The 16,121-nt window shown below is 38.9% G+C and overlaps 1 long non-coding RNA gene across 1 annotated transcript; it reads left to right on the top strand.

The window, feature by feature from the left end:
• The first annotated feature begins 729 nt into the window (after positions 1 to 729).
• Positions 730 to 14,943, top strand: LOC126825689 (uncharacterized). Its single transcript, XR_007682113.2, has 4 exons — positions 730 to 887; positions 12,539 to 12,617; positions 13,695 to 13,822; positions 14,574 to 14,943. It is a non-coding gene; the product is annotated as an uncharacterized LOC126825689 (long non-coding RNA).
• Positions 14,944 to 16,121: the final 1,178 nt, after the last annotated feature.

Raw genomic sequence — 16,121 nt, 5'->3', positions numbered from 1 at the left:
CCCAGCTTCTCAGAGTCTATACAAACACTTACAACTGTGCCAGACTTCCCCGCATTATATATCTCCGAGGCTCTACAACATGGGAGATGCTAATTGTAGGCCGGTTGGAGAGGTTCGGGAATTTCCGTAGTCCACAATAGCCGCTTTATATAAATGAGTATTTTGGGGAATACTAACTCTAACCCTGACTCTTATAAAAGGGGTAAAGGGTAAATTGGATCCAAGTTCAGTGTTAGTATTCCCCAAAATACTCAATTATTTAAAGCGACCATGGTGAACTCTTGAAATTCCCGAACCTCCCCAACCGGCCTACAACAATTAGCATCTCTCCCGTACAACACTCACTACTGTATTGGAGAGACGGGGTGGGAGGGAATGGTTAGTACGCGCTGTATCGTAAGGTCTGTCATTGAGTCAATTGACGTGGTTTCGATTCCCCGGTTGTATGTGACAAAGAGTAGGGTCAACTGTCCAACCTCGTGGGATTTTTTCGATTCATCCGGTTTTCTCCCATACGCGAAAGCGAATTATTGAAATAAAATTGAACCATATGTTAGTCCCGAAATAACCTAGTTTGTGTCAAGTGGACGTTAAACCCATCTCTCTCTCTCTCTCTCTCTCTCTCTCTCACACACACACAAACACACACCCACCCACCCACACACAACACTATTACTGTCTCGGGCTTCCCCGGTTTATCTATAACCACAAAACCGCTACATCGACTGTTTCTATAAATGACGTAGCAGGATCCTGGTCGGTTGTGTAAAAAGACTGTACACGCCTTGTCAGCTCACCATTTCGCATTTTAGCACGGACATATCAACAGCCACAGTTTCGTACTCAAATCATCATGAAGGTTTTTATCGCTCTCGTCTTAGTTATTGGTAAGCAGTTTTGTTTATTTACATGCACGTTTCACCTGTTTATGTGTGGCATTTGTATTTTGTAGGGCACTATTTTCACTAAAATCTTTGCAAATCATTATTAACAGTTTACGCAATTTTTTAATCCCCATCTTTGATTCAGTCGGACCAGTATCTTATTTTATTTTTGCGGTTTAATTTACGCTAAAGTGTATGCAAATTTATTATTAACATTTTACACAAATTTATAATACCCCGGCTTTGATTCAATCGGATCAATATCGTTTTTATCGCGGTTTAAACCACGCTAAAATGTATACAAATCTATTATTTAGAATTTTAATATCCAGAACACAAATTTATAATCTCCAGGCACGGATTCAGTCAGATAATACACGGTTTTATTCTGGCCACATCTCTTTTACAGAGGATATCGAATATATTTATACATTATTGGAATGGTATTTGTTTTAGAGAGTCAACGTTTACAATGTTATACTTTGCAAAGCAATAACTGTCAGATGAGAAACCTGTATTTTATTACAAATTAAAATAGTTTGCAGGATTTCAGTGTTTTCTAACATTTTAGCTTATTTACTACATGCGATATACAGGTGGGGGTCACGGTGGCTAAGTGGGTAAGACGCTGGCTCGCTAGCCCAGAGGTCGGGTGTTAGATCCCTACATTGGCCGAGAAAGTTCATCCAGATTTTCCGGCGTCGTTCCCCCATGTCAAAGATGCTGGTTGGAGGGGCTGACAATGACAGTTGTCTAGTCGTTCGGATGCGACGAAATCCTGAGGTCCCGTGTACACATTGGCGTGCACGTAAAAGATCCCTTGGCAGTTGGAATTCGATATAAGAGTAGGCCGTAGCGCCGCTGCCCGGGCAAAAAAAATCCTCATAGCACACTGTATGGCGTATGCCCGTCTTCATTAGCCCAGTCTAGGAGCAGAACAGTAGGACGTTAAACCCCATTTCATTTCATCCTCCCCCCCCCCATGTCCTCGACCCTGCGCCTCTAACAAGAGGAAATAATCCTGAAAAATATTGTTACTACAAATTGATCCTTTTTATAACGAAGTCAAAACTGTTTTCGACCAAACCGTAAAGGTCATATTTTGTCTAACAAACGTTTTGTTTATTTTGTATCGTAGTGGATGCTGTAGTGTGTAGAAACAATGTGTGTATTACGTGAGCTGTATTAACAATCTGTTAGATCCAGGCCAGTAGCAATGGCTGCCCATTAGCTTAATTACATGTACCATTCTTGATCCGTACTCGTACTCTTAGCAGATTACACTTATCGACCGATTCTCATTTTTGACCCTACTTGCTGAGTTTATTAAAGGAGCTAAATCGCTAATATTTGGGACCTAGAAATTGACACAAATGGGTTGCAACGCATTATAATAATGTAATATGAATGTATATAAACTGATTTACATTCAATTGTCTCTGTTTTTACTATAATTTCTAATCAGTTATGTTCAGCGAAATACGCCAGAAATCTCAATCGAATGGCAATCTTTAGCGTCTGGTTATTCCAGTCTATACCGAGAGTACTTATTATGCATGCTCTCCAGATAAGAATATGACATCCCCGTTTGACATGACTTGTGGAATATGTCTAGCCTCGTGCACCAATGCTAAAATGTTTATTTTGTCTTAAATGTTGGATATCAGAAGCCCATCTTTTCTCGGTAAGATCACAACATCAATCTTGATTTAAATTGATAAATAATTCGTGTTTTCATTGTCGAAGACTTTGGATGATAATGCGTTAGAGACTTAGCTACTTTAAAGATTGGCTGGTAACAATAGTCTATTATCATTTCTATTTTATAATGCGATTTTAATCCATTGGAATGCACGTAAAAGATCCCTTGGCAGTTGGAATTCGATATAAGAGTAGGCGATAGTGCCGCTGCCCGGGCAAAATTTCCCTCATAGCACACTGTATGGCGTATGCCCGTCTTCATTAGCCCAGTCGGAGCAGAACAGTAGGACGTTAAACTCCATTTCATTTCACTTTAAACTACTGGTAAAGGTATTGAAAGTTATTGGGTTCGATAATGATGGGACAAACTCTTTGTGATTAACTTTGGGTTTACTGTATCGACAGAAATGAACTGAAATGGGGGTTAACGTCCTACTGTTCTGCTCCTACTGGTCTAGGGGATCACGGTGGCTAAGTTGGTAAGGCGCTGGCTCGCTAGCTTAGGGGTCGGGTGTTCGATCCCTGCATTGGCCGAGAAAGTTCATCCGGCGTGGTTGTCCCTTGTCAGTGATGCAGGACGGAGGGGCTGACAAGGACAGTTGTCTAGTCGTTCGGATGGGACGAAAAACCGAGGTCCCGTGTACACATTGGCGTGCACGTAAAAGATCCCTTGGCAGTTGGAATTCGATATACTAGTAGGCCGTAGTGCCGCTACGGGCAAAATTTCCCTCATAGCACACTGTATATGGCGTATGAACAGTTCGGAGCAAAACAGTAGGACGTTAAACCCAATTTCATTTCATTTCATTTTCATTTCCTACTGGTCTAAAGACGGGCATACGCCATACAGTGGGCTATAGGGGAATTTTTACCCGGACAACGGCGCTATGGACTAGTCTTATTTCGAATTTTCAGCTGCCAAGGTTTCTTTTACGTGTACACGAGACCTTGGTTTTTCGTCCCATCCGAACGACTACTGTATTGAGAGTTAAACTTACTCTCGGTTTTATCTTCAGAGATAAATATATTGGGCTATGAGGGAATTTTTCCCGGACAACGGCGCTATATGGACTACTCTTATTTTGAATTTCAACTGTCAAGGATTATTTTACGTGTACACGGGACCTCCGTTTTTCGTCCCATCCGGACGACTACTATATCGACAGTTGAACGTACTCTCGGTTTTATCTTCAGAGGTAAAATTTTCGATGAAAACGGGTTGTCTTCTTACAAAACATTCATTAAAAACATCGGGTCTAGTTCAAGAACTTTTGCAGACCTCTAGCACAGGCAGAAATATAAATACATTTATTGCAAAAAATAACGCCCACGTGGAGCAGCATAAAATTACATATACATACGTATATATAAAACAGTTTGTAGCAATAGGATAGGTTTAATCTAATAAGTTTTTATCTACGGCCATTTTTAATTTATTCACGAGAGAAACCTAGCCAGGTATGTCTGATTGAAAATTTGGTAGCTATATTTGCTACACCGGTTGGAATGTTAATATTAGAGCATGAATGATAAACCACATGTTAAAGTGGCAATGATGAGGTGTAAGTCGGAACAATTCGTGAGAGAGAGAGAGAGAGAGAGAAGAGAGAGAGAGAGAGAATTAGAGTTTTCAAACATTGTCTTAGAGAAATGTGGAGGTCCAAAACTCTGCATTAATGTCAATTGTGCAACTCTCTATAACATCACTTATACGCTAAACAAACGTAATTCTGGTGGCCAACTAATTCGAGTTTTTAAACGTTGTTTATAATATGCAATGTGAGGGTATTTAAGGCTCAAAAAGATTTTAAAGCTTATAAAGTTTAAACTCCAGTACTTGTAATATTTTCGAATAGCGTATATTGTTTATCTCTCGACTATATTTAAAAAAATGCGAGTTTTAAAAAGTTGTTTTTGAGAAATGTCGAGGTCTCTAGGCGGTTATAATATAGCATGAATCCATGCCAAGGTTTTAGTTGATATATTTGAACAGAATTGCTGCTTTAAACAGGACTATTAACTAACCTTTAGAAGTGACAGACTATTGATGGTGTATATATCAAATTATCTACTTCCTCGCCTGAAGGTTATTCAGGTCATACTGTCGATTAATATACCATTAAAACATAAATACAGTTTTACAACATAAAAAAATCAAATTACAATGATGGTTTTAATGACATGAAGTTAAATTAAATGGGGTTTAACGGCCTACTTTTTTCTGCACCGACTGGGCTAATGAAGACTGGAATGAACTATGAAGTGTGATATGAGGCTACTTTTACCCGGCAATGGCTCTAGGGTCTACTCTAATTATGAAATTCAATTGTGAAGGGTTACTTTACGTGCACCCTACGTGTACACGGGACTGCGGTTTGCCGTCCCGTACGAAGGACTAGACCCTGTTCCTTGGCAATCCCGCCGGAAAATCGGCAAAAAAACAAAGGATCGAACCCGGGATTTCCTGGTTAGCTAACCACTGCGGCACACTAAACTTAGGCTGCCTATTTACACTAAGCTATAGTTGACCGACATAAAAAAATTTTTTAAGTCCTATCGACGATTTTAGTCGAAAACAGTACGTATACTTCCAGAATTTTGTTAAATATTTATGCATTACAAACAGTATACTAATATTTGGATATGGCGGCCATTTCGGACAGAGATCTAATGTCTATTCTCGATGTATGAAGTAGATGAATCGCTGTGTGCAGAATGCCCCTGCGGCTCCCGAAACGCTTTACATTTTTGCACCAACCTAGCTAATGCGGTCGAAATTGTCCTCACGTAGCGGGGCTACAGCCTACTATTTCCAATAGTAAGGGAGATGGGTAATGTGCTTTCAATTGTGTCCAAAGGGAACCCGGTTCTTTTGTCCCATCCAAAAGACTAGGCCCTCGGTCTCTACTACCCCCCCCCCCCCCCGACGATCCTTTAATAACAACTTGAAAGTTACTACTACAGTCAATCGCATTAAACAATCAAATAGATTCAAACCTTATATCATTTTACGCAAAGTCTGTCTCTTTACGTCAATTCATAATCCAAATACATTTTAATAGATTACATAATGTGAATTCTAAGCACGAGTAAGTCAGTAACAATTTACAAACATTCAGTATAAACGTTACATAAATCAATAGTTTATCTTTTAAATGTACATTAAACATACATTATGCAAGAGCTAAATCTGCCTATTGCAGGTCTTTCTTTAGAACTGAAATGTTATCTAAATTATAAATTAAACATTAATTAACTTATCCAGGCCATAATCAACTCTCGGTGGCATCTGATTTCTCCGATATTAAATAGATTAGAACAGATTAGCCATATTTTGATTTAAGCTAAAAATGGAGGAGCGAGACTTAGCACACGTCTTGTCAAACCTTCGAAGGCTAATATCTTGGCTCGCTATAGAGTAATTCGAATGAAATTTTCAAATTATTCATTTTACATTATCAATTTTCGAACTATTATAGCAAGAATGGCCAGCTCTTTATCTAAATCTTACATAATGTATCTTTAAGAAAAATTTGGGCTAATTTCCAAACGATGTCCATAAAACTGTTTGTCGTTAAAAAAATAATTAAAAATAACACTCAGTGTAAACGATATATAAATGAAAAGTTTTGCTTTTACATTTATATTAAGAAAAATTGGGCTAATTTCCAAACTATACACACACAATATTCATAAAACCGTGTCTTATGAGCGGTTATACTCGAAAAGTCTATAAATTTTGGACAAGTGCCAGACAAGTAACCAATGCGCATTTTAGTTATAATTTGAGTTCATTGACTCATCTTGTAGCGTACTGGGATATAAAAAAAACCTGGTATATGCTATAATGGGCAACATCTTGAACTTGTTACATATACAGTAAAACAAAACAATTAGCTTGACGAGAGAATATATCCAGAAGCCGGTTAAAGGGGCTGAACCTCTATCTCAATATTTTGAAATTAAAAACACGAATAAAGATTTAATATTATCCCATTTCAATCAATATTGAAAGTATGGAATCCTAATATCCAATATTTAAGACACGATGAGCATTTTATAATCAGTGCACGAGTCGTGTAATCTATGGTTCTGGCGCCATTTGTAATGAACAAAGACAAACATATCTTACAAGATAATGTGGAAGTAATTAGTAATGACTGGTTCACAAACAGCCAAAAAATAATTAAAAAAGAAAACGTGTAAAATGGACTATACAGGCGTAAACGACTGTTGTTAAATTTGGGCAGTTTGTATTTCACCGAATATAATTGATTAGAAATTACTTTAATGAATCACTTTATATACATTCATATTACATTCATATTTGTTTTTATACCCATAGGTTTTATCCATTCGGCCACCCAATCCCACACGGAATACGCTTAGGGGATTAATTTATAAACAAAGGTTCGGTAAAATCGGCCTGGCAAGGAAAAGCGCCTAGTCCGTCGGATGGCATGTCAAACTGTCGTTTTATTATGGATGTTGGGAATTTTCAAACAAGTAGCAAAGAAAACAGTTACATTTGTTTTGCTGGGTTAGGTCATTATAGGCTTGGAATTAAATATATGTTATGTATTGTTTAATGGTCGAGAGCGAGATATTAAGTAATATATTGTAACATGTTTTTACAATATATTACGCAATGTCTTAAGCTCGAGACCATTAAACAACTTAAAATACAGACACTTGCACGTGCTTTGCAATGAAATACGTCACTCGAGTTCAATATTTTACCAAGTTACGCTTGGCACATTGCCCGTACGATTATTTGAAATAATGGTATACTCCAACATCAAAGGATGACGTCACATCTGTATTTTAAATAAGTTTAATGAATTTGGCAATAGACCAGTTGATTCAAAAATGCACCAAACTGTGAAGGGTGTTATTATTTTTTAAGTACAATAAAGACGCCGATCGTGCAATTTTTAATCTCTTACAAACTACAATATTATGAGGGTTGAATATATGAAAGCTATAATACACTAAATTGGTTACATGGACTAACAATTACTGGTTTAGCAACATTCAACATTTTCAAGATGATATTCTCGTCGTTTTCATTTTGATAATATCTTAACGCATGCGTATGGCATCGGCGTTTCCGTTAAATTATTCCCGAATTCCAACTGTTGCGTGTTTAAAGTGGCTCAGTGAATAAGGCGCTGGCTCACTAACCAGGGCTTCCTGGGTTCCATCCCGGCGTGCGGATTGTTCAGGTCGGCCAACCATGGAACATCATCAAGTTGTTCGGATAGGCCGTTGGCGCGCACGTAAAAGAACCCTTGATAGTTGGAATTCTATGAAGAGTAGACGGAATCGCCAGTGCCCAGGCAAAATTACCCCCATAGCACATGCACGGCGTATACCTGTTATTATTATCCCGGCTGGTGGTGAGAAGTAGATGACGAATATTATTTCAGTCCACTACTCGGGTAACTGTGTATAAACTAATGTAATTCTGGCATTTGATTTCATTCCATTTATCAGGTATGTATTAATGCAGTGGTTCTCAACCATTTTTTGCCAACGGCACACCTTTGGAACACATGAGAAAATAGCGGCACACCTGGCTAAATATATATGAAAAATAATTGAATTTTTCAAAATAAAAACATAGTAAGTTAGACGGCATACAACCGTAGACAGAGACTAGTCATAGACACATAGAATGACTCAAACTAAATAAAGAAAAACACAGCTATGAACTTATCAGTTGACACCAGTGAATACTCAATTGGGATCACGTGGTTTTTCGCATTTTCTTAGTGTGCCGTTAAAAATTTCGCGGCACACTAGTTGAGAAATGAAATGAAATGAAATGGGGTTTAACGTCCTACTGTTCTGCTCCTATGCTGGGGTAATGAAGAAGGGCATACGCCATACAGTGTGCTATGAGGGAAATTTTGCCCGGGCAGCGGCACTATCGCCTATTCTTATATCGAATTACAACTGCCAAGGGATCTTTTACGTGCATTCCAATGTATACACGGGACCTCGGTTTTTCGTCTCATCCGAAGGACTAGACAGCTGTCCTTGTCAGGCCCACTAGTTGAGAATCACTGTATTAATGTCATGTATCAGTGTCATCCTATGACATATTATTTGTGATGTATTTGCTGTCAATGTATCATCAGTTTTTGTTGACACATTGATTAATTAGCTATAGGTGAAAAATAATAGTTTCATTATTAGTCACATTTTAGAAATTACTTTCTAATAATGACTGCTCGGGTTGCTGATAGTTGTGTACTCATGTCAACATTTGCATTATCTGATGCTAATCTTTTTATTGTTCTAAGTCTTCTTTGTGCAGACGTTTGGGCAGCGTTCTTCAAAAGACTGTAGGATCCGCCATTTCGACCCCGAGCGACTTGTGGGCCTGCTTGTTCTTTGAACAATGAAATATCGATAGTAATTTGATTGGATAATATTAGATCGATTTTAGTGCTTAGCCAATCAAAATTGAAGTATCTACTAAAATTTGGATTTTATCTTTAGTTAAGATTTCTAGAAACTGGGTCCTGGTTGATAAATGGTTGTAATTTTTATACCTCCACAGTTTTATACTAACGCATATCGAACCGTTACATCCTGTATTATGGCTCCTTATTGTATGAAAATCACATTTTTTGCTTGTTCCCAGTCCATCTCCTGCAAAATGTGGGCGTACCTTGCATGGCAACCTCTTGTTATCGTTTTGAGATGTAAACAGATGTAAACACGTGATTGTTGACCCGATTGTGGGTTAAGGTCAGGGTTAGGGCTAGGGTTAGGTTTATGTTTAGGGTTAACGCTAGCCCTGTTTACATCTCGTGACCTTTGACCAAATCTGCAGTTGGCCTTAATTTGACTCATAGCACATTGTGTCATTAGCCCAATTGATGCAGACATTTGCTACAGGACCATGAACACGGCCATACAGGTATTGTCTTGACTAACATATCGTATCTTTTACTGTATTTATTTGCTTCCCTCCAGGGGTCTTTAGCAGTCGGAGGACACAGCCGGGAAATAACCGTCTTTCTATGTAGTAAACATATCTCTGTTTCTGTTTGTGTATTTTGGATTATAACAGCTTCTACAAAATTGTAGGCATTCTGGAAACATTAATAAAATTAATAGGGAATAGTTCGACCAAAGCAAAAAACAAAACATATTTTGCGCAGAGCATATTTAACAAACAAGCATTGCCCACGTTTTCGCATCCTCAGTATCCCCAGTGGTTTCACTCCACTGATACCGAGGACGGAGTAGAACAGAACGAAACCACTGGGGATCGAGGATGACATTTTGGTTTGAACGAGTTAGTATCTCGTTTGAACGAGTTAGTATCTCATTTGAACGAGTTAGTATCTCATTTGAACGAATTAATTATCTCGTTTGAACGAGTTAGTATCTCGTTTGAACGGGTTAGTATCTCGTTAGAACGAGTTAATATCATTCAAACGGATTAATATTTTTGATTTTGTTTGGCACTAATGGGCCGTCGTAGTATGCCCCCTTAATGAGCAGAAATATTGTCTCAGAGCTTCTGATTTTATCACTTTCTTCGGTAATGCTCCAGATCTTACTCCAAACTGGACGTACTCTCCACCCCGACCCCCTTCTGATCAAATTCCTGGTATGTAAAATATATGTAGGCGTTGTCAAATGTTTTATGACTAGTATGGTTATTGTATCGATTGCCTGAGGTCACGTTACACCAAAAAAAAAGTTGACGTCTAATCACCATAATATTGACATATCTGATGACAATATTGACATATAACCCCCCGGCAACGAGTGGGCTGGATTAACGAGACTATACAATATGGCCACTGATCACCTTGGACTTATTCATTGACTTTAATGTTAATTCTCGTTTGTGTAACCGGCTCTATCCTCTACCAATTTCGCTTTGGGTGGAACGCTTTCTATCACACATCGCGTTTATAGTTAATATAAACTTCCCTTTAGGCACTTTCAAATATTTACATATTTCTTCCATTTTGTTATAAATGTGTTCCTATAAATAGATTATTTCGTTATCTCGGCGGCGCTCTTCATCACCGACATACAAATGTTGGGTGGTTCAATAGTGAATAAAATTAATCTTAGAAGTTAGTTTCATATGTAGTCTATCGAAATACACCAATCGGTGCTGTATTCCCATAGACAAGTGTGGGTAGGAGTATGGGTTATAAGTGTCGATACCGTCATTCATGAATAATCATCAGATTATAACTACGGTAGAGAGCCGTCGTGGCTCGGTGAGTAAGTCGTCGGTTCGCTATAGCCGTAGGTCTCGGGTTCACTCCCGATGATGGCCCAAATGGTTCCTCGGGATTTTCCAGTGTTATTGTCCCCTATCAGAGATGCAGGACGTAGGACTGATAAGGACAGCTGCCTAGTCGTTCGGATGGGACGAAAACCGAGGTCCTGTGCACATTGGCCTGTAAAATGCGAAATAAGAGTAGAACGTAGCGCCGCTGTCCGGGCAAGATTTCCCTCATAACACACTGCATTACGTATGACTGTCTTCATTAGCCCACTCCCTGTCGGCGTATAAAAGTAAGAGTACTAAGACGTAAACAAAACATATTTCATTTCATTTCTAAACAAATGTCTACGTCTATTTTATCTTTCTATATATCAAAGGTGAAGACAAAGTCTTTCTTGTAGTTTAAAAAGAAACCAGTGTGTCACACGAAAAACCAGAAATAACATATGGTTGACAAGAGAATTCTATCTCTCTATGTTCAGGTTTTACCTCTCCCAATTATCTTGTAATGTAGCAAAATATAGGTCAGGCACGTAAACAAACGACACGACTTGTCTCATGTCACCAAAACATGGTCCCTTTGTAAATTATTTACAATAAAATATGTGTAAACTCCCAAAACATTTCCCCCTGACCTAATTCTTGGAGATATAATGTTTGATCTAAACATGTTAAAACAACCAACCAACAATGTGACAAGTTAGTTAGTGGTTCCGTTCGTTTAAAGTCCCGCTATTCTAGAATGAATCACAGATTTTGAAACATAATATTACACAGTCATTCCAGAATAAATCGCAAATCTTGACACATAATATAATGTAGTCTTGCTATAGCAAGCATTTATTCCAATACGTTTTAAAATCAACCAATCACAGGCCCGGCGGAGGGGGGGGGGCTATAATTTGGCTGCAAGTACTCTTTTCTCCAGGTTATTGCGGCCCCTGGACCCACGCCTATAAGGACCTAGGATGGAAGCCCCCCCCCCCCAATCACGAATTGCTTCACGTTTATCGATTTAAAATGAAATGAAATGGGGTTTAACGTCCCACTGTTCTGCTCCGACTGGGCTAATGAAGACGGGCATACGTCATACAGGGAAATTTTGCCTGGAGAACGGCCCTACGGCCTACTCTTATATCGAACGCCATTGTGTACACGGGACCTCGATTTTTCATCCTAACCGGGCCCTCCGTCGTGCACCATCGACAAGGTGAAACCACGCCTGAAAACCCCGACTAACTTTCTCGGCCAACACCGGGATCGAACCTGCGACCTCCAGGCTAGCGAGCCAGCATCTTACCCACTTAGCCACCCTTATCGATTTATTTCACGCCGTCAGTCGTCGATAGTAAATGGTAACTCATTTCTCTCCACGATCATCGAGGCCAAGACGGTATCTAACCTCTGTTTTTGGAGAATATTTTGTTTTTGTGCTTTTTTGTCTGAACAAAAAATGTTTATTGATAGTCTGGTGCAGATTACACTCGATCAGCCCCGAAGCGCTAACTATCTTGGTGTTGAGGCTGATCGAAAAAATCGCGATATTGCCTATATAAATATATATATATATATAAGTAAAATTTATGTTGGTGAAATGAACTACATAATTTGTGCTAACATTTTCACAACCGAAGTTGCTCTTCAGGTATTTATTATAACATATATATATTTATTATTATTCCAGGTGTAGCCTATGCTGCTAATGAATGCCATTTAATAGATTGTCAGAATACATACTCGAATTCAAAAGAAGCCGATTGCATGTGAGTATTATCATCAAAGCATCTTTTTCGATTCAACACCTGAAACATCCTCCGTTCATTTTCTGATTATCAACTAGGTACGGAAGACCATTAGGTTCAATGAGATGAGCAATATAATATTCTGATTGTCTCATTTTATTGCCACTTAAGGCCCACTTTCCGGACGCAACTGGGATAATGATTATGGAGTCGTATATGAGATAAATTCGCGTCCATCTGATTCAGGATCAAACTCTGCTGTCATCATTCTGGTGGAAACATTCTGGTTTAAACCAATAGAATATTGCAAGATAAATTAATGTTCCTTGCAAATTATGTCGCAAATGTGTACACGGAACCTCGGTTTTATATGTCCTATCCCAACGACCAGATACTGTCCTTTGCCTTGCTCTCCGTTCCGCACCAAAAAGGGTAGGGAAGGGGGGGGGGATCACGATGAACTTTCTCGGCCAACGAATATGTGACCTCCAGGTTAGTGAGCCAACGTCTTACTCACTGTGTTATCGTCACTTCCGGCTTAATAGGACACAATTTCCCTTACAGGGAAGAAAAATTTGAATAATATGATCTTAAAAATAATTCACCTAATTATCTAAAATTGACAACAAAAACAAAATACCCCACCCTTCATTATTCCATCCATTCATTTGCTTTGGTACTACTTGTATAATTTAATATGTTTCAATGAGCAATGAGAAAATATTAATTTTATTCTGTATGCTTGTGTATAATATATAGCGAAGAAACGTTTCCGTGACACTTGGTATCAAGGGATTCGTCATGATACAGAAGACTTTCGGTTTCCCCCACGCCTGGACGACTTGAAGTACTGTCCTGAAATAAAGTGAAATTGGGTTTAACATCCTATGGTTTTCACTGTCCTGGCTTGTGCGTCTTGTTATCCGTCTCAACCCTTGAAAGACCCAATAGACTCTACTCCGTCCACACTGAAAATTTAATCCGGAACGGTCTATAACCCAGTGTATTAACAAAATAGTCAGTCGACTCGGTTCTCTCAAATAAGTAAAGAAATGTGAAAAAAGATATGAAATTATGAAATGAAATGTATTTTTCCAGTGCTGTGGCCAATTGGAAAGCATGTGTAGAGCGACAGACACCGGAACAAGATGGTTTATGCACATCTCTCACCATTGCAGCTGCTAAAAAGGTGGTTTATCTTGCCGAGAAAACAAAGGGATGCAATAGTAAGTAATGTATTAAATGTTTTTGAAATGAAATGAAATGGGGATTAGCGTTCTGCTGTTCCACTCCAACTGTTCGGAAGAGGGGCATACGCCATACACTGTGATATGAGGGAAATTTTGCCCTGGCAGCAGCACAACGGCCCACTCTTATTTCGAATTCTGTCAAGGGATCATTTACGTGCACGCCAATGTGACATCGGTTTTTCGTCCCATCCGAACGACTACATGTTATATCAATTGCCAGACCCTCGATCCTGCACAACTAACAAGGGGTAACTACGCCGGAAAATCCCATTCAACATTCTCGGCCAACACCTAGATCAATCAAGGGACTCACTGAGCCACCGCGGCTCCCGTTAATTTTTTTTATCGTGTATACAATTTGATATATATATGATGATAGCCCGTACCTTACTTTACCCGGAAGACCGGATAATTACATGTACTTATCTATGAAATGAAATTGAACCATCTACTTTTCTATCCGATGAACTTTCTCGACCAACACGGGATCGAACAAGAAGGTGCTCCCGGGTTAGCGATCCAACGTTTTACCCAGCGTGGCTCAGTCATTATCCTGGGTTATCTCCGGGTCTCCCTGTTCCCTCCCACTGCTAAATAAAAATTGAACCATATGTCAGTCCCGAAATTATCTTGTTTGTTCCGAATGGACGTTAAACCCCATCTCTCTCTCCCCCCCCCCCCTCTCCCTCTCTCATTTTATTTAATTATAAAATTTCTTTTATTCCAGGTGCCGTTGGAGTTTCTGCTTCAGTATTTGGAAGTATCATCATGGCCATGATTGCCTTAGTATTCCGTTCATAAATTATCTCACCACCTCCCCCTCTTCCTCCCCTAACTCCTTGTTAATCTTCTTAGAGCCGAATATGATATTTCATTTTTATTAATGAGGTTGATTTGGAACTAAGTAGTAAAAACCAATTTAAATAGTCTCCCGCTGTAGCCCCTATGCTAGTTTTCCTTTAGTTGTAAATTTAGTAAAATCTAAATTCAAATGTACTCATATTATTATTATTTTTATAATTTGTATATTTGTAAACCTTTTCTTAAATATGTTAATTAAAAGAACCTACTACTATTATAGTGGGTGTTATAAATTGCTTGGTTATTTAAAGATACAAAGGATGTTGGAGAAAACGGGGTTTGAAGTCCACTCGTCACAAACTACGTTATTATTTCAATAATGTGAGTAGGGGATCTTTAGCAGTTTGAGGACATAAGTCGGCGTTACTCCTTATCACGTACAAGCCTGAGATCGATAACGAAATGAAATGGAAAAATGGGGTTTAACGTCCTACTGTTCTGTCCCGACTGGGCTAATGAAGACGGGCATAGGCCATACAGTGTGCTATGAGGGATATTTTGCCCGGACATCGGCGTTATGGTCTATACTCTTAATATCGAATGACAACTGCCATGGGATCTTTTTCGAACTACTATACGTTGCCCCTTGCAAAGATATCTGTCCTGCATAGATGATTAGGTGGGTGGGGGCACACCGAGGGATCGATATCAATCCACACAATGATATACCTTAAGATCTAAAACACACGCTAGACCACACGCACCCATAAAACCCTTTTCGTTATTTCGTTAAAGAGCGTGTATCTCTAACCCGGCTAATTCTATTCATTAAGGCCAGCTCAGTTTTCGTCAAGGTCGCTGAGATGTAAATAAGGTTAGGGCACGAGATTGTTGGCGAGATTGTAGGTTAGGTTTAAGAATATGGGGGAAAGGTTAAGTCCACATAAGCACTGACCTACGATGATGAACATTTGGTTCGTGATATTTCACCAAACATGAAGTTGGCCTTATCAAATAGATCTAACCTCTAACCCAGTATTATCTACAATTGTGATAACCACGTGATAACAACTTCCGGTATACACTTGCACCACTATATCTAGAGCACAACGAAGCAAGTACTCTTAATTTAGTAACAGTGTTGATTTGCCCACTCGTTCACTACACAATCTTCAACATGAAAACACGAATTAGAATTCAATCAATAGTGAAAATATCGGCTCCTTATATCCAAAGAAATAATCTCGATGTCGGGTTCTCTTGTCTCGCGCGCCATTTGTGTTAAAAAGGTTTGTTGAACAAAGCATAGCCTATCACAGAAGTCAATGCGGAAGTAATTATAAATGGCCGATCCACAAACGACAAACGAAAAAGAGATAAAATTGTATAGATTGGACCAACTTTTAATGTTCGCAAGAATAGAGGTGTATACCTTTTAATTAAAGACAGGTCGATCCGTTCTAATGAAGCCGGG

The sequence above is a fragment of the Patella vulgata genome, chromosome 6 (genome assembly GCF_932274485.2).
Source record: "Patella vulgata chromosome 6, xgPatVulg1.2, whole genome shotgun sequence".
In the NCBI taxonomy this organism is placed as follows: domain Eukaryota; kingdom Metazoa; phylum Mollusca; class Gastropoda; family Patellidae; genus Patella; species Patella vulgata.
Note: the sequence above shows the minus strand (reverse complement) of the source record. Positions and strands in the feature narration are given on the sequence as shown.